The sequence below is a fragment of the Pristis pectinata genome, chromosome 4, assembly GCF_009764475.1.
Source record: "Pristis pectinata isolate sPriPec2 chromosome 4, sPriPec2.1.pri, whole genome shotgun sequence".
NCBI lineage: Eukaryota > Metazoa > Chordata > Chondrichthyes > Rhinopristiformes > Pristidae > Pristis > Pristis pectinata.
This window is the reverse complement of record NC_067408.1, coordinates 42410504-42430102: the sequence shown is the minus strand read 5'-3', so window position 1 is coordinate 42430102 and position 19599 is coordinate 42410504. Positions and strand designations below refer to the sequence as shown.

The following is a 19599-nucleotide window of genomic DNA, read 5'->3' as shown; positions in this document are numbered from 1 at the left end:
GCACTCTGGTGACCGTGCCTTCCTTCAATTTATTTACTTTGCCAAATCCCTTCAAGCAAGTCATTTGAGGAATAACTGTTGTTATTGTTCAGACTAACGCTATTGAGTGAAACAGCCAGTGGCGGGCAGTAGGCCTGCTGCCATAGACTGCATTAATAGGATCAAGGAAGGAAAGGAGTTGGTAAACAAAATAACTACCTCCACCCTTGCTTCAGCTCATTTGTGGATGAAAGCTTTATTCTTGTTCTTCTCATATCCAGCTTCAGCTACCACATACTCTCCTGTGCAGTCTCCAAGTCATTGTGCCATCCATCCCATTGGTCCCGACCCACTCACCCATCATCCTTGTGCTTATTAATTTAAATTCTCTTGTCATCTTCCAGTATATGAAATGTAAAGTTGCCATTCATATCTTTAAATCCCTTTGTGCCTTTGCCCCATCTAACTCTTCAATGGTACCGAATATCCAGCTGCTAGATGTGACAGAGGAGGAATATCTAGCCCTTGACGTTCCTCCAGACCAACAACTGGTTGAGATCTCTGCATTCTTTTAGCTCAAGATTGATGCCCACACCCCTCCAACCATCACCATAGCTCCCCAATTCTCCACAGCAAACCATTGATAGCTATGCATGTCTGCTGTTTTAGAAAATGCTAGTGCATCCGTGGAAAGGTGCCCAAATTAAGGTTTATGATCTGGAAAGATTGCCAGTATGTAGCAGTAGAAGGAAGGGGTGCAACAGAGGCTGTAGGTGATAGGTGGAAGCAGGTGAGGGGTGGGGAGGGGGAACCTAGGTGGACAGGTGTGTGTGTGTGTGTGTGTGTGTGTGTGTGTGTGTGTGTGTGTGTGTGTGTGTGTCTGGGAGGTGAACACCGGGGGGTGTGTATTACCTGAAACTGAAAAATTTAATGTCCATACCATTGGGTAGAAAGCTACCCAAGTGGAATATGAGATGTTGTTCTTGCGCTATGTGTTTGGCCTCGCTGTAGCAATGGAGAAGGTTGAGGCCAGACAGATCGTGCGAAAGTGGGTAAACTGTAAATTCTCTTTAATACTAATCCATTGGAAATAAAAAGTAGCAACCATAATAACAAATTGCATTTCTACAGTATATTTAAAATTAATATCGCAAGAGCATTATCAAATAAAATTTGCATTAAAGTAAAAAGTGAAAACCTTTTATTGATGCCTTTGTATTTTGCTAAAACATCTGTTCAGTACTATGGAGATGTCTGCAACACATACATTGTAGTATTCCACAGATGGAGCCCTGTGCTGTGTGATCCAGCACACTCAGTGGAAGGAAAGGTCTTAAATAGATCCTTTGTTTTTCAAACTGCGGAGGGGGACCAGTTTTGGTAAGGTTAAGAGGTGCAAGCAGTGGGATGCAGGTGTTGGCAACAGCAATAAATAATAACTATGGATAACTCTTATTCAATTTCAAATGTTATACTTGTGTGTGGAATGTAGGTGGAGGGAAGAGCAGAAAAAAATCCCTGAAGAGCGGCAGAATAAAAGGAGTCTAGGTAATGTGTAACAAGACAAACAAGATGCAATGATGTTAAAAATCATATGATTTTATTTTAGTTAGTACTAACAGCTGACACATTTTAAATATTTGACCATCAAATCAGTTATCCTGCTTTGACTTCCTACTTTGATTTTTGTTTCTTCAGTGGCCAAGATGATGACAATTTAGACTCTAGCTGACAGCTGCTGGACTGGTGCATGACCGCGGTTCCACTTTAACCAGAGTCCATAGCACTGATAACGTTTACAGGATATTAAATATGGTACTCATTTGAACTGACCTTAAGTTGCACCCAGCAGCCTTTGGTTCTCTGGATCACTGAAAGAAAAATGGGCACCAATTTTAATTAGTGTCATCAAGGACAGGAAACCTTGAACTTTTGTTAAAGCATTTTCTCTGACAAGATGATTTATACTGTCACTGTCACAAGAGTCCTTCCCATCAAAGGCCCACTTTAAAATATGTAGTGTTAAGAGGCTGATTAATTGTCTGGTTGTATATTGGTGGTCACTATGCTCCATAATTCTATAGAAGATGACTAAAAATACTTTATAGATAATGAGAAAGCACAGTGCGAACTTAATTTAAATAATTAATTTAGCTCCCAATGCACTTAAATGACATTTTGTAGGAATAAAGAGATAACCCTATAAAACAAGAATGTTCACATCAATAATATTTTTCTTGGTGCCTTGAACTAAGTGTTTGCAATAATGGCTTACCATTTAATGGAATAGTAATTAGAGTTCATATCAATTACCTTTTCATGAACAGTTTGCCATTCATGGGCTTACAGAGACTTGGACATATAAAATATCATAGTTTCTCTCTGAATTGTCTCAAAATGCTTTACACACAAAATACTACTTTTTTACTACAATCACTGTGGTTACACATGCAAAGACAGACATTTTGCAGAAGTAAATATAAACAGCAGTGAGATAAATGACTGAAATAAAAATGGAAAATGCTGAAAACACTCAGCAGGTCAGTTACCATGTGTGGAAAGAGGATCAGATTTACTTCTGAGGTCAAAGACCCTTCATCAGAACGACTCAGAGATGAATGACTATTTATTGTGTGTTTTCTCCTTTCTCATCCATTCTCTTGTTCTCTCTTCTGCTCAGAAAAGGCAGATGGACTCTGTATATTATCCCATTTGAAGGGCAGTGCTCTAATAATACTACAATTCCCCCAGTTTTGTACTGCAACATATGAATATATTATGAGTTGAAGACCCTGGAGCTGGACTCAAACCCAGAAACTATTGACAAGAGGTAAGATTGTATCAACTGAGGTAAACTGACACGGTCGTAGAAGTCTAGTTAGAAATAGAATTAAAATCATCTGACGAATGTGAGTGCAAAGAAAATTGTTCCAAAAAGTGCTTAGGTTTTAATGCCAAATAACTATTTGTAAAATAGGTGCAGTCTTTATCTTGTGTTTTTTTTCTGCTTGTGCTTAGTTGTTGGAGTGTATCACATTTCAGAATAAAGAAATAAAGTGAACCTGGGGAATAAGAGACGGAGTGAAATTGGAACATGTTAAATTAATGCAAAATGCTCAGAGCACTGCCTCGTCAATGCAACACCCCGTTTTGTTGGAGAGACAAGCGGAATACACCCAGCTCAGGCATATGCATCTGTTAGGTTATATCATTGTCTAAGCGAGAAACCACAAGGATATCAGCATCGCCTTTGCCACAACAGGTACCGATGGTCATCAGAATGATCACTACCCCATCTGCTCTATTATCTCCATCCATCTGGCCTCAGAATACCAGCTTCAACCACAACGTTTCCACAAGAAAATCAGTCGTATCTCTCAAGGACCCTGTAAAGGGTAGCTCTTCTTGAATAGCACCTGTCAATCCCCACCCGAAAGCAGCAGCAGCGTGTTCTTGGTGTATGGACTGTCCTGAAGGTCACCATTACTGGCACCTGTGAAGAGACTCTGCTTGTCTAACAAGAAGAACCATTACTGTTTTGATGAGAAATATGTGATACATGTGCACACATCCAGTATAATTGGGGAGAGTGGAATAAACAAGATGGACATGTTTTAAAGACACACTATGATTCTTAGTTAATCGCAGCACCACACACAGATAGAAGAAGAGCCCACACATATGTTACAAAGCTCTTGATTGAATGGATTGAGGTGATTGTAAAGGGTAGAGCAATTAAGAGGAAGTGAGGCGATTAATAGGGGTTGTGATTGAGAGAGGGTGCAATCAGGAGCCAAACTGGATCATTGAGATCAATGAGAAGTGAGGGGGCAATTAAAAGTGAGGAAGGCAACAAGAAGGAGAGGGTCAAGGTGGGAACTGGTCCAGCACAACCTTTGGAGTCTTCTGTGGAGACAGGACTTCTTGGTCCATATTCTGGTATATTTAAGAATTTTTATTTTGATGGGAAATTTTACCAGGTCAGCCAGATAGACCTGGTTAACCTGAACACATCCAGTATCTAGAAGAGAATCAGGCTTGTATATCGAGACCAAGTAATCATGTTCTCAGCCAACACTCAGAGTGCAAGCAAAGTAAAGGTTTATTTGCTGACTGCATACATTTTAATGTTTTTCTATCCCCTTTTTAAACAAAAACAGAGCTCTGCTGAGCGTGTTCCAATTCATATCTGCAAGTCTGCTCAGCTCGTGAGCTGGTTCCTGGCCAAGCTAGCAGACTGGTACATGACCAAAATATTAAGCTATTTTCAACCCCCAGCTGTCTTGCTGCCTGGTGTGATTTAGTTTTATTATGACAGCTATAGCTTATTGTAATGAATGACACAAACAAAGAAAATCTCTGAATGAGACACAGAAATTAAACCTAAATGAATATTTTATCAGCTCATTTTATTCTGGTGCTGATTGCTGATCAATTTTCTTCTTGCGTCATACATTACATAATGAAATCCCCTGTGGGAGGCTGAAGTGACAGGAATGGTCTGTGAGTGCAACATTCAGACCTTTCAATTTTCATCACGTCAGTGGAAAGGAGCTAAAGGTCAGTTTTCACAAAAATCAAAGTGGTGTGTAGAAAAGACGCACCATGGCCGAGATTCTTTCAACATGTACAGTGGTGATTGGGAACAATAATAACTTGCATTTATATAACAGTATTATTGTAGTTAAGTATCCAAGATGCTACGCAGTGGTGTCATCAGAGAAAATTTAACACAGAGCGATGTAAGATATTAGGACCAATGACCATAAGTTTGGTCAAAGAGCTAGTATTAACAGTGTGCCTTAAATGAAGAAAGAACTAGTGAAGCAGAAAGAGAGAGAGAGAGAAAGTCATTCAACATGGAGATAGGGACGAGAGAGCACAGAGCAATCCAAACACAAGGTTAAGAATTTTAAAATCAAAGTGATTTTTTAACTGTGTACTGGTATAGGTCAATATATCCCTAAGTGACAGGTGAATAATTTAATAAAAGCTAAGGCACTGGCAACAAAATTTTAGATGAACTTAATTAGCAAAGCCATGGCCGAGAGTCCGAGCAGCAGTGAAACTAAAACAGGATTAGAGTGGGGTGATGTTCCTCAGGTGGAAAGAGACAATCTGAGTGGCAATACATCTAACTTGTCAGAAACCTGTCTTATTTGAAAGAAACTTCTACTGTCCCTTTTCTCTCTCCTCCTCATCTACCCTGTTCTTCCATTCACCCCAGCCTCCATTCACCCCAGCCCCCATCACCCGGTTCTTTCCCCACCTCCATCCGCTCCATCTGCCCATCACCCACACACTCCTCCCACTGGTTCCCCTTCCCACTGTTCCCATCTGCCCACCCCACCTCCCTCACTTGATTCCATGCTCCAGCATCCCCTCCTATCACATTCCTTCATCCTCAGCCCTTTGTCACTTCCGCCTATCACCTCCCAGCTTCTGACACTATTTCCGCTCTTTTCTTCTCCATCTGGCTATCACTCCTCCTTGCCTGGATCCACCCATCACTTGAAGCTCCTGCTCCACCCCTTCCCTTCGCCATCTTATACTGGCTATCTCCCCTCATCAGTCCAGACGAAGGGTCTCGACCCGAAACGTCAACTGTCCATTTCCCACCATAGATGCTGCCTGACCTGCTGAGTTCCTCCAATATCTTGTGTGTTGCTCTACTCATGCAGTAATGTGTGATGCACATGCAGTCTGGCATTAGAGATGGTGTTGACGATTATAATGATGATGCAGAGGTTTGGTGCTATGTTTACAGATAATGTCACTAAGGTGCAGGATGTAATTGGGAAGTAGAAGGAGGCCGAGGATAGATCACTGTAGGCACTAGATGTAACAATGCATGACTGGAAGGGAAGCCATTGCACGTGATTCTCTGGCTATGAATGGCTATTTAAAAACCAGATGAGTGCCATGCCATCCAGACAGTGAGATGTTGGTAAAGAATAAGGTGATCATCCATATCAAAGGGTGCCAGAACAGAAGAAGCTTGAGAAGTGGCAAATTATTTTTTTCTGGATTCAGAAAACATTTTGTAACTTCAGTAAGGAATATTTTGGTGCTGGCAAAGGTAGAAATCTGATTGAAGGGATTCCAATATACGTAGAGAACTGGGTGGGAGTTGTGTGGTGACAGCAGGATCATGGATTCTGTAGAGGAAGAGAGAATGGAGATAGTTTCTTGATACAAGGGGGGTCAAATATAGTGTTTACTTGTAGAGACAAGTGATGGTGATGGATTTGAAGGAGACACCACAAAATTTTTTTTTTGTATTGGTGGCATCAGAAATGTTATAGTTTTGTTTTTAATAGAGCTGATTTTTTTTCCTGCAAGACAGCTCTCATAAACTGCATGATAAAGATCATGCAGCCTTATATACAGTATATATATGAATAATTGAATCTCACAGATCCGGATGATCCTAGAATTAACCTTCTCAATTTTCAGCTGTCAGTTCACTAAATTATATATTGTGTCAGACAATACAGTCAGTCATTCAACATGGAAGAAATTAAATATAAATCAGACTCACACGCTAAAACAGTCAATATACTTACAATCAATATACATCACTCATTCATTCAATCCTCTTCGTGTCTCAAATGACACAAAAGGCTTCAATAAGGCAGCATCATTGCTGGCAATATGTGGCCTTTCCAATGACGAGCCACACGTCTCTTCTTTCTCTACTGTCCTTCACCATGTCTCCCTTGATCCTCCTTTAACATCTCCCTCCTGCTGTCCAGCATAGGGCTGGCTGTTTTGAGTAGTCTGTTAAGTAATAATCGATAGACCTGTCCTTTTGTTTACTGTTTGGACAGCATTTGCTGACCAACACAACTTTCAGTTTGAGATTCATTCTGACAAAAAAATTCAAAGGATCTGCCGCAGATACTTTTTTGGAAGGTCTCCAGCCTTTTGGGCATTCTTACTGTGACCTTCCAGTACTCTGAGCCATGGAACAACAGGCTGAGGCCATTGCTGAGGAATCTAAGCATTATCTTCATTCCCATTTATCAATATACCTATTGACAGACAATAGAAATATCAAAAATGAAATAATTAGAACTGTAATTACTTCTGTGTAAACATGAAAGTTAATATGTTGAAGAAGGCTTGTAAATAGATTAACCAGACCTCATAAGCATTGCTTCTGGAAAAATGTGAGGTTTTGTTTTCCATTTGGCCGTTCAGTAGCTTTATTCTGAAGTATTGCTTTGAATATCAAGACACTATAACCTTCACACTTATGTATAGATTTCTCCCATTCTAAATGGCAGAAATTATCAGGAATTTGTGATTTAAATGTCATGTTTCTATGAGTACAATTATCTTGAATCTGCAGCTCCCAGACAACTCAAAAAACATTGGAATCATGAGAGGCAATCACTTATTATACAAAATGCATAAATGCTAAGGCCAAGTAACAGTTTGAATAGATGCATATCCAAATAAAGCTTGAGGGAATGCACACCTCTACTGGGAAGAAATGTATCAGTGGCTACAGAAACATTCAACCAACAGGCTTTTGGACAAACAGAATGGACTGCTCAACAGTCCTTCAGGAAACTCAAAATTTGGCTATTTTCATCAAATCAGCAATTTAAATTAGTGAGTCACTTCAATGGAGTTAACACTCCGTTAACCCCCTTAGGTTTTAGGCTAATGCATTAATTTGGGTAGTTGGACAGAAAACAGCTGTTGCCTACTGTAAAATCACCACAATAAAAGAGAAACAGAATGTCCTTATTTCTAATGAAAAGCCATCAAGCTGAAACATTAATTTTGTTTTTCTTTCTCCACAGTTTCTTCATGTGTTTTCTGTTTTTATTTCAGAGTTCCAGAATCCATTGCATTTGCTTTTGAAAAGTCACCATCCTGCCGTCACACAGGAAGGTTTTGAGAGGTGGGGATGAAACGTTCAGGAAGGGTCTCGTGGGAGAGAAGTGGAGAGTCCAGGAAAAGATCTGAGAGATCATGGGATCCCAGAGTTTAACCATATCTGGTAGGAAAAGTACTTTGAAGACTAAGTTAAAATTCCAACTGTAGGATCTGGGCAATTCTTGGACCCGTAAATTTCCCAGGGCATTGTAAATGTAAATGACATTGGGTTAACATTAATAGAGATGTCTTATATTTTGAACAGTCATCTGGTAAATTTGAACTTGCATCTATAATCAAGGATCCTCACCATCCGGGTCATGTCCTCTTCTCGCTGCTACCATCAGGCAGGAGGTACAGAAGCCTGAAGTCCCGCACCACCCAGTTCAGGAACAGCTACTTTCCTACAAGCATGAGGTTATTGAAATGACCTGCACAACCCTAATCCTACCTCAGCAACGGAACATTCCAGACCACCTCTTACACTACTGTGGACTTGTCTCTGATTGTGGGGGTTTTTTTGCACTAATGTCTTGTTATGCAAAGTCCTTTTTTCTATTCACTGTCTTATATAACTTATGTATAATTTATGCTCTGTGTTTTGCCTGAATCTATGTGCCTGTGATGCTGCTGCAAGCAAGGTTTTCATTGTACCTGTACCTCTCACTACTTGTGCACATGACAATATACTTAACTTGACTATTATCAGGGATATTATAACATGAAAATTAACTTATCAGTTTACTCTGATCAACTATAAAAGGGAACTATAAGAACACAGTTGTTTCATGAATATGGCTCAGCAGCCCTAGTTATCAATTTATAGTTAACCCTCCAGCTATCAGGGTTTACTGTCGTCCCTGTGGTACACAAGCCAGTCAGTCCGTCCCCAATATGTGTTTAATTAGCTTGGTTCGGCTGATACATCCGTACAAATGCAGTCGTGCCATGAATGCGATCGGGGGTTGAATCTCATCCGGGTTTCCACTGCCACCGAGCTGGGTAAAGTACAAGTGTGAAGACTGAGATCAAACTGACCTGTGATGCCCTCTAATGGCTACACAAGCTCCCAGCGCTCACTGTCCATATACGTATGTGCCTGTGAGGCTGCTGCAAGTAAGTTTTTCATTGCACCTGTGCATACATGTACTTGGGCATGTGAGAATAAACTCAACATTGACTTTGAAATATCAGACATAGCTGCTTCCCTAAATAAATTCAGAGGGCTGACCCCATAATTAGCAAAAACTAGTGGGTTCAAAAAATTTGAAGAAACAAGGAGATTGAAAAATAATCTCTACATTATGCTTCCACTTTCAGTGGAGAGTCCCAGGAAATGATGCTGACCAGCAGTGTGTTCACCAGATAGTGAAACAAAGATGTAAAAGCTCTCTGCCATTTTTCTCTGCAGCCTTCTTGGATTAAGAAGAACAGTGGATGTGGCCTACATGGACTTTAGTAAGGTGTTTGACAAGGTTCCACGTGGTAGGCTTCTTAGAAGGTCAGAGGGCATGATATCCAGGGAAGCTTGGCCAAGTGGATTCAGAATTGGCTTGTCTGTAGAAAGCAGAGGGTTGTGGTGGAGGGAGTGCATTCAGATTGGAGGGCTCTGACTAGCGGTGTCCCACAAGGATCGGTTCTGGGACCTCTACTTTTCATAATATTTATTAATGACTTGGATGAGGGGGTAAAAGGGTGGGTTAGCAAGTTTGCAGATGACACAAAGGTCAGTGGTGTTGTGGATAGTGTGGAGGACTGTCAAAGATTGCAGAGGGATATTGATAATGCAGAGCTGGGCTGAGAAGTGGCAGATGGAGTTCAATCCGGAGAAGTGTGAGGTGGTACACTTTGGAAGGACAAACTCCAAGACAGAGTACGAGGTTAATGGCGGGATTCTGGGTAGTGTGGAGGAGCAGAGGGATCTAGGGGTTCATATCCACAGATCACTGAAAGTTGCCTCACAGGTGGATAGGGTAGTTAAGAAAGCTTATGGGATGTCAGCTTTCATAAGTCGTGGGATCGAGTTTAAGAGCCACAAGGTAATGATATAGCTCTACAAAACTCTGGTTAGACCACACTTAGAGTACTGTGCCCAATTCTGGTCACCTCATTATAGGAAGGATGTGGAAGTGTTGGAAGGGGTGCAGAGGAGATTTACCAGGATGCTGCCTGTTTTGGAGAATATGGATTATGAGGAGACACCAAGGGAGTTAGGGCTTTACTCTTTGGAGAGAAGGAGGATGAGGGGAGACATGATAGAGGTATACAAAATATTAAGAGGAATAGATAGAGTAGACAGCCGGCACCTCTTTCCCAGGGTCCCAGGGCACCAATGCTCAATACAAGAGGGTATGGCTTTAAAGTAATGGGTGGGGAGATATCAGAGGGAGGTTTTTTACCCAGAGAGTGGTAGGTGCATGGAATGCGCTGCCTGGGGTAGTGGTGGAGGCAGGTATGTTGGTCAAGTTCAAGAGATTGTTAGATAAGCATATGGAGGAATTTAAAATAGGGGGATATGTGGGAGGAAGGGGTTAGATAGTCTTAGGCGTAGTTTAAAATTCGGCACAACATGGTGGGCCGAAGGGCCTGTATTGTGCTGTATTGTTCTATGGTTCTGTGGTTCTATTAATACAGAATTAGGACTGCCGTTGCAGTAACTGTTGGGTTTTTATTTGGCATTGATGCTCCTCTGATAAAAAGTCTGTATTTCTTAAGGACTATTAAAGATGAATGGTCTGTTGTCATGCAGCCTTTTAATTCTGCCGTCTATTGTATCTAATCCAGGAACAAAGTGTCAAGCAGAGTGTGCCAGCAGTACCCTGCATAAGTATAGCTCAGTCTGGGAGTCCTGCTTACATGTACATGAACACACAAGCTCAAATCTGGTGGCAACTGTTCACCAGCCTTCTCCTGACTGTGCTCTGATGTTGGACTCCTAATCAATGAATTGACAAGTTAATTTTAATGTTTTTGTATCCCTGTTGATAAATACATGGATTGAGTCAAGTTCATCAGGTAACTGCTGTTCAAAATGTTAAACATCTCTGGTAATGTTAACTCCACATAGCTGACAGAACTTGAGCTCTAAGGTGCCCTGGGTTACTTACACTGGGGAATCTGCCTTAAAACCCTGGAGTTTGGTGCAGGACCAGGAGCTCCATTCATTTGAGTGGAATGGAATGATTCCAAGGAAGCAAAGTATTAGACAATTTACACTTTTCTGAATTAATTGAATTTAAATGTATTTAATGGTATTAAATGTCTTCAAGTATTTTTGTTTTCTTTCAATGGTATTATTCTGCTGAAAATTCTAATTATTTAACTTTTTGCAGTTTTGAGTGTCTTGTACATTTCTAACATTCAGAAACATTTAAGATTTCTCTCATCATTGACAGCAGGTGATGTGAAGTATCTAGCTGTCAAAGCTGTTCCCACTGTTTAGCCTGCTAGTTTTTTCTAACACTTCCAATACCAGCATTTGTGCCTGCAAGGCACTGCCACCACACAGGGCCTCATTAGTGAGGATAGTGACAGCACTTTGCAGATATTTGATGCAGAGAGTTTGGTAAGTTTAACTGCAGACTTACCCTATAGGCCAGCAGCAAGTGCTAGTGGCTTGAAGCTGATGGAAATGTTGGGCCAACATTTACTCCCAAGTTAGCTGTGGTGTTTGTACACTGATAACGTAATAAAGTAAAACTTTTTGGAATAATCCAATTCCTCTGGAATTTTCAACCATGTTTAACCATTCAAATCAATTGTTCCATCATAACTCAGTGGTGCTGAGCTGAATATGTGTAATCATACAGTACATTGGGCTGAAAGTGCATGGATTTGTGGCTCTGGCTATCATCTGAAGTCTGCCTAATGGTAACCTCTATCCTTGCTTCTGCTGGAGTTTCTGGAATAAGCAGCTCTTCACACACAGAGATTCAGGAATGTGGAAACAATTTATAATTTATTTTAACCTTCACCAATTAAGAAACATTTCCACAAAACTTTTTTATCAAAACTATTTGCTATCAAAACACATAATTTTTTAACTAAATGTAATCAGTTGAAAACTATATATTGCAAATATATTCAGAGCTAACATTGCTGTATGGCACCTCTTACCCGTGTTCCCAAGGACTAGCAGATTTTAAGTGGGAAAATATCTTGTGATAACTATCAGTGTTTCCCAAGCAGATTAACACCAGTGGGGCTTTTTGGAAGATTTTTAAGCAAGAGACTTACACATTTATAATACACTGATTGTTTTTGTAGCTGTTTGGATATAAAGGTTAACAACAAAACTCAATGCTGAGACTCAACCAGCCTCTCAAGTTAAAAATGCAGCAATACAGAATCAAGTCTAGACACGTGAGTAGCCTCAGGTTCTCATTAACGTTAAGACTTCAGTTTTAAACAAGTAATCATGAGAGAATTATCTTGACATAAAAAAACACAAGCACTATTCACACAACTATTCTTCCCAAGAAGAATAGGGGAGTTATCCTGGTGTCCTGTCCAAAACTTATCATTCAATTAGCTTCACTTAAAAAAAACTAGTGTTTGTGGGAGTTTCTCTGTATAAATTGACTACCAATGTTGCTATATTGCAAGAACTAGTTTTCAAAAGAAAGTGCTATATTGGCTATGAAATGCTATGGGAAGTTCTAAGGTTGTGAGAAAAGCACCATATAAATGTAAGACTTTATTTCTTAAAAGGTTTTAATAACCAAACCACTTTCTGAGAGCTGAGGGAGGTGTTGAGTCCCAGGTCTTGGAGTTTGTTGACGAGTTTGCTTGGAAAGACAAAGGAAGGTAAAATTCCACCCAGGTTCCCACTCTTGATTGCCATCTTCTGACTCCTTGTTTACATTTGTAAATATTAGAACAGAAGTGACCTTAGCTCTGACCCTTCATAGCACAGTTGGCTATTGAAGCTTTCTGTCTTTCTCATGCAGAAAGAATGGAAATTAAATGAGACAATGGAAGAAAGTTGGCAGCCAGAAGCGATTCATTCACACAGATCAGCACCAGCCCTAAATATTTCTTCTCATGCAACTATACTTAAATTGATAAGAAGTGATAGAGAATTTCAAAGATTCACAACCCCCCGGGAAGAAATTCTTCCTCACCTCTCTCTTCATCGATCTATCCTGCAGTTGCACCTGCCAGTTCTAGTCTCCAGCACCAAGCACACAAAGGGAATTGAAAAGTCTATTGCAGGTGAGCAGCTGTTAGTTTTACTCCCGACAGACATAACAGCGAATAAAGGGGAGGCAGTCCCTAGCACAGCAGCCATTTTGGAGTGGCAATTTTGAGAAGGGCTGCATCGAGGTGGAAATGCTGCCGGTAGGTTAAAGTGCAGGCTTTTGAGAAACGCCAGGCTTCAGTGAGGAGGGCGAGCAGCAATAAGGTAAGGCAAGTCCACTAGTTTACTAAAGAGGCTGTAATGGCAGTCAGTGGAGTGGTATGCTCCTCCTGTGAGATGTGGGAGATCAAGTGTCGCTGACAACTACGTCTGCAGGAAGTGCGTCCAGCTGCAGCTTCCCTCAGGCTGCATGGATCAGTTGGAGCAGCATTTGGACTCGCTGAGGAACATACGGGAGGCAGAGAGAGTTATACATAGAAATTTCAGGGAGGTGGTCACACCAAAGGTTCAGTCAGATAGATGGGTGACTGCCAGGAGGAGCAGGCAGGTAGTGCAGGATTCTCCTATGGCTGCTCCCCTCTCCAATAAGTATATCTGTTGGGGCCGTATGGCCTCTCAGGAGAAAATGACAGCAGCAGCAAGATCAGAGGCACCACGACTGGTTCTGTTGCACAGCAGGGTAAGTCAAGGACTAGGCAAGCAGTAGTGATAGGGGACTCTTTAGTCAGAGACACTGATAGGCATTTCTGTGGCCCTGAGCAAGACTCCAGGATGGGTCCAGGATATCTCTGACTAGGCAAAGGACATTCTGAAAGAGGAGGGTGAGCAGCAGAAGCTGTGTTCCATATCGCTACTAGTGATATAGGCAGGAAGAGAGATGAGGTCCTGCAAAGAGAATTTAGGGAATCAGGCAGTGTTAAAAAGCAGGACCTCTCATGTTGTAATTTCAGGATTGCACTCTGTGCTGTGTACTGGTGAGGCAAGAAATAGGAAGATAGTTCAGTTAAATGCATGGCTAAGGAGCTGAGAGGCATCATTGGGCTCTCTTCCAGGGCAGGTGGGAACCTGTACAAGAAGGACAGATTGTATCTAAACTGGAGAGGCACCAATATCCTTGCAGGGAGGTTTGCTAGTGCTATCAGGAATGGTTTAAACTTGTGTGGCAGGGATGGGAACCAGAGCAGTAGGTCAGCAAGTGGAGGGAGTGAGGGGAAGGTAGAGGTTAAGTCAACCAAGGCTGATAGGAAGGACAGGTAGGGCCAGCTTAATGAACACAGTGAGACTGATGGGCTGAAGTATTTTTATTTCAATGCAAAGAATATTAAGGGTAAAACAGATGAACTTAGGGTCTGGATTAGATAAGATATCTTTATTAGTCACATGTACATTGAATGCATCTTTTGCGTAGAGTGTTCTGGGGGCAGCCCACAAGTGTCACCGTGCTTCCAGCGCCAACATAGCACGCCCACAACTTCCTAACCCGTACATCTTTGGAATGTGGGAAAAAACCAGAGCAACTGGAGGAAACCCACACAGACACAGGGAGAACGTACAAACTCCTTACAGACAGCGGCAGGAATCGAACCCGGGTCACTGGCTCTGCAATAACGTTATGCTAACTGCTACACTACCATGCCTGTTGCAGCCATTACAGAGGCTTGGTTGAGAGAAGGGCAGGACTGGCAGCTCAGCGTTCCAGGATTCAGTTGTTTCAGACGTGATAGAGAGGGATGTGAAAGAGGTGGGGGATATAAAAGTGACAAAGTAGTTGTAGTGGGTGACTTTAATTTCCCCAATATTGACTTGACTTCCTTAGTGTCAGAGGCTTAGATGGTGCAGAATTGTTAGGTGGATCCAGGAGTGTTTCTTGATGCAGTATTGGGATAATCCAGCCAGGGAAGGGGTTATACTAGACCTTGTATTGGTAAATAAGCCAGGCAAGGTGATCAGAGTTTCAATGGGAGTGCATTTTGGGAACACTGATCATAACTCCGTAAGTTTTCAGATAGTTATGGATCATGAAAAGACTGGACCTCAGGGGAAAGTGCCAAGCTGGGGCAAGGTTAATTACAACAGTGCTAGGCAGCAGCTGGGGAGAATAGATTGGGATGAGTTGTTATTCGGTAAGTCCACATTTGACATGTGGGAGTCACTTAAAGGCTCACTGGGTAGAATTCCAGACCAATATGTTCCCGTGAGGAAGAAAGACAAGGATAGCAAGGTTCAAGAACCTTGGATGATGAGAGATGTTGCAAATTTAGTCAAAAAGGAAAAGGAGCCACATGTAACATTTAGGAAGCTAAAATCAGACAGGGCCTTTGAGGAATATAAAGGAAACAGAAGAGAACTTAAACAGAGAATCAGGAGGGGTAAAGGAGGCCATGAAATATCTTTGGCTTGTAGGAATAAAGAGAATCTCAAGGTATTTTATACATACAATAAAAAAAGAGGGTAATTAAGGGAAGGTAGGACCACTCAAAAGCAAAGGAGGGAATTTATGCCTGGAACCAGAGGAAGTGGGCGAGGTTCTAAATGAGGACTTTGCATCAGTATTCACCAAGGAGAAGGACATGAAGGATAGCGAGATCAGGAGGGGATATGCTGATATTCTAGGGCATGTTGCTATCAATAATGAGAATAAAATGAAGACAGACAGAGAGAAGCAAGAGAGGAGATTGCTGGGGCCTTAACAGAGATCTTTGTATCATCTTTAGCCACCAGTGAAGTCCCAGAGGACTGGAGAATACCAATGTTGTTCTTCTGTTTAATAAGGGCAATAGAGATAAACCAGGAGATTATAGACCAGTGAGTCTTGCATCAGTGGTAGGGAAATTACTGGAAAAGCATAGATGTATTAGGGATCATCAGCATGGCTTTGAGCAGGGAGGGACATGCCTTGCAAACTTGATTGAGTTTTTTTGAGGAAGTGACAAAGATAACTGATGAGGGTAGGCCAGGGGATGTTGTATACATGGACTTTAGTAAAACATTTGACAAGGTTCCTCATAGTAGGCAGATCCAGAACATTAAGGCCCATGGGGTCCATGGGGACTTGAGAGATTGGATTCAAAATTGGCTTGTCCATAATTACAGCAGATAGTGGTGGAGAGATGTTATTCTGACTGGATGTCTGTGACCAGTGGTGTTCCACAAGGATCAGTGTTGGGATCTCTTGTTTGTGATATATATATAAATGACTCGGACAAAAATGTAGGTGGGCTGATTAGTAAGTTTGCAGATGACACAAAAATTAGCGGAACTGTGGATAGCAAGGAAGATTGTCAAGGATTCAGCAGGATATGGACTTGTAAGAAATATGGGCAGAGAAATGGCAGATGGAGTTTAAGATGGAGTTTATCAAGTAAGAGGTGTTTCAATTTTGGAGGTCAAATGTCAGAGGAAAGTATACAGCAAATGGCAGGACCCTTAGGAGCATTGATTTACAGAAGGATCTTGGGGTGCAATTGCATAGCTCCCTGAAAGTGGCAACACAAGTAGATAGTGTGGTAAAGAAGGCATACAGCATACTTGCCTTCATTGGTTGGGGTCCTGAGTACAAAAGTCAGGAAGTCATGTTGCCACTGCATAAAATTTTGGTAAGGCCACATTTGGAGTATTGTGTGCATTTCTGGTTGCTACATTACAGGAAGGATATGGATGCTTTGGAGAGGGTGCAGGCGAGGGTGCAGAAGAGGTTCAGCAGGATGTTGCTTGGATTAGAGAGTATTAACTATAGGGAGAAATTGGACAAACTTAGATCATTTTCTCTGGAGCATCAGAGGCTGAGGGGTGACCTGATAGGAGTATATAAAGTTATGAGAAGCATAGATAAGGTGAGTCAGAGACTTTTTCCCTGAGTGAAAATGTCAAATAATAAAGGGCACAGCTTTAAGCTGGGAGGGGACAAGTTTAAAGGAGATTTATGAGGCAAGTTTTGTTTTACAAAGAGAGTGGTAGAAACCTGGAATACGCTGTCAGGGGATGTGGTGGAAGTAGATACGATGGCAACACTTAAGAAGCATTTAGACAGGCACATAAACAGGCAGGGAATGGAGTCTATAGACCCTGTGCAGGCAGATGGGATTAGTTTGAATGACATCATGGTCGACATAGGAATTGTGAGCAGAAGGGCCTTTTTCTGTGCTGTACTGCTCTATCTTCTATGTTCATCCTCACAGTATCTACACTATCCAGCCCCCTTAGAATTTACGTAATTCAATGAGATCACCTCTCAACCTTTTTAAGTCCAGAGAGCACAAGGTTTGCTCAATCTTTCTTCATAATAAAACTTCTTCTTCCTCAGAATCTCCAGGGCAAATGCTTCTTTCCTTTAATAAGGAGGTCAAAATTCTGTGCCATTCTCCAACTGTGTTTCACCAAAGCCTTGTACAGCTGTAGTGAGATTTCTTCATTTTTATGCTCCACCTCTCTTGTGATAAAGGCCAGCCTTCCTAATTATTTACTGTAGTTGCAAGATAACTTTCTGTGCTTCTTGCACAAGGGCATCAACATATAATAGTCTCCTATCTTTTAAATAACTGGCATTTTTATTCTTCCTACCAAAGTGGATAACTTCACATTTCCCTCTATTAGACCTCATGTTGCTAGTGTGTCAAGTATTCTCTAGTGTTATTGTTTTTTTGTTTTTGTCCTCTTTTGCCCTTTTCTTACCTGCTGTTCTTAGTATTGGGCAGGCACGGTAGTGTAGCGGTTAGCGTAACGCTATTACAGCGCCAGCGACCTGAGTTCGATTCCCGCCGCTGCCTGTAAGGAGTTTGTACATTCTCCCCGTGTATCTGCGTGGGTTTCCTCCGGGTGCTCCGGTTTCCTCCCACATTCCAAAGACGTACAGGTTAGGAAGTTGTGGGCATGCTATGTTGGTGCTGGAAGCGTGGCGACACTTGCGGGCTGCCCCCAGCACATTTCACGCAAAAGATGCATTTCACTGTGTGTTTCAATGTACATGTGACTAATAAAGATATCTCATCTCATATCTCATCTATTCTTTTACTGTCCTCTGTAACGATAGATACAAAATAATTATTTAATGCTTGTGCCTTTCCTTGTCCCCTTATTAATTCTTCTGTCACATCTTTCATGAGACCAGCTTTATTTTTGCTCTCCTCTTCCACTTTCTGTATGTGCAGAAGCTTCTCCAATCTGCTTTTATATTTTTTTGCTAGTTTACACACGTTCTCTTTCTTTATTACTGCTTCAGTTATCCTTTGCTAGCTTCTCAAATTATACTTCTATAAATGGGATAAAAGCCAGAGAGCAATTTGATGTACTTTTATTAAATTTATGAGGCCAACCCATACAATCTACTCACAACCCTGTCATTCTTCAGTATGAGATTGGCTTAGTGTTCAATAATATTCTTGTTTTCCAGGCAGTCTTGCTATGGGTGTCTGCTGTTAATGAAACGAACATTTAAAATTATTGATATTTAAAATCCAGTTATATACATCTGGTAAAATATGAGAAAAATGTAAAACTGGTTTATCAATTTAGAATTATGTTTTAATAAATCTTAATATCTTAAAGTGTAGCTCTGAATTACTAAAGTACTAGAGGTAATGTTGATTGGTAATGACACATAATATAACCAGCTAAGTAACATTTCTAGACTTAAATCCTCCACATTCTAACAATTAGGAAAGAGAGGTATATATAAGACTGCTGCTAAATGCTTGTGGAATCCAACAACTTTATGAAGGCCGATTTAACTGTGAGAGCAGCCAGAGGATATATTGTGGGGGACGGAGCTGGTGAAGGGGCAGAGAGGGATGAAGAAGAAGGTTACAGATCTTGCAAATAAGGTTAAATTATTGGCAGAAGGTAAGAAAGCATAATCTTAGCCAGAGTTTCATTAACCCAGTTTAACATGCTAGTTTTAATAGAGGAAATGTGAGTAATTGCTTGTATTTTTGACTGCTGTATGGACTGTTTAAATGAAGTTGTCAAGGCATGATTGAAGTCTTTGTCAGCTATAGCATTACTAAACCCAGAAAGTTGTTTTGCCATCCTTTGATGATCTGTAATTTCCATGCTCCACTGCTCTAGCTAGACCATTGCTTTGAATGTTGAGGAATGTCGCAGTGGCAGCGGGAGGTTCCTGTGGCTAGGATGAATACAATGCCAATTTCTGTTGCATTAGCACAAGCCATCCTGCAGTCTAGCTAACGAAACACTTGAATGTATTGTACTCAGAATGGGACATGAGAGAAAATAAAGGGCCTCAGCTGCCCCGATGAAGTCATTTCATAGTTGCCTGATGCTAAATTTCCATTGTCTTTAAGAAAGTAAATTCTGCAAGACTATCATAGCCAAGTTTCATGTAAATTTAATTGCTTCCCTCCAATGAATCCCACTCAGTTAAATGTCTCAACCAGGGGAAGCTGATACACCAATGAAGCACATCAACCATATTTTCTACCTTCTAAGTGTGGCAGAGACCCAGTGTTAATTAAGTCCTTCAGACAACAACTGGATAAATGTCAGATCATGAATGAAACTGAAGTAAAAACAGGAAATTCTGCAAATACTCCACAGGTCTGTCAGCATTTGTAGCAAGAGAAATAAATAATGTC

At 41.2% G+C, this 19599-nt stretch overlaps 1 long non-coding RNA gene across 1 annotated transcript in view; it reads left to right on the top strand.

The window, feature by feature from the left end:
• The window catches only part of LOC127569939 (uncharacterized), a 94444-nt gene extending 86519 nt beyond the window's left edge, over positions 1-7925 (top strand). Inside the window, exons 3-4 of the long non-coding RNA XR_007956266.1 lie at positions 2660-2809; positions 7825-7925. This is a non-coding gene — a long non-coding RNA (uncharacterized LOC127569939). The remainder of the gene's footprint in view (positions 1-2659; positions 2810-7824) is intronic.
• Positions 7926-19599: the final 11674 nt, after the last annotated feature.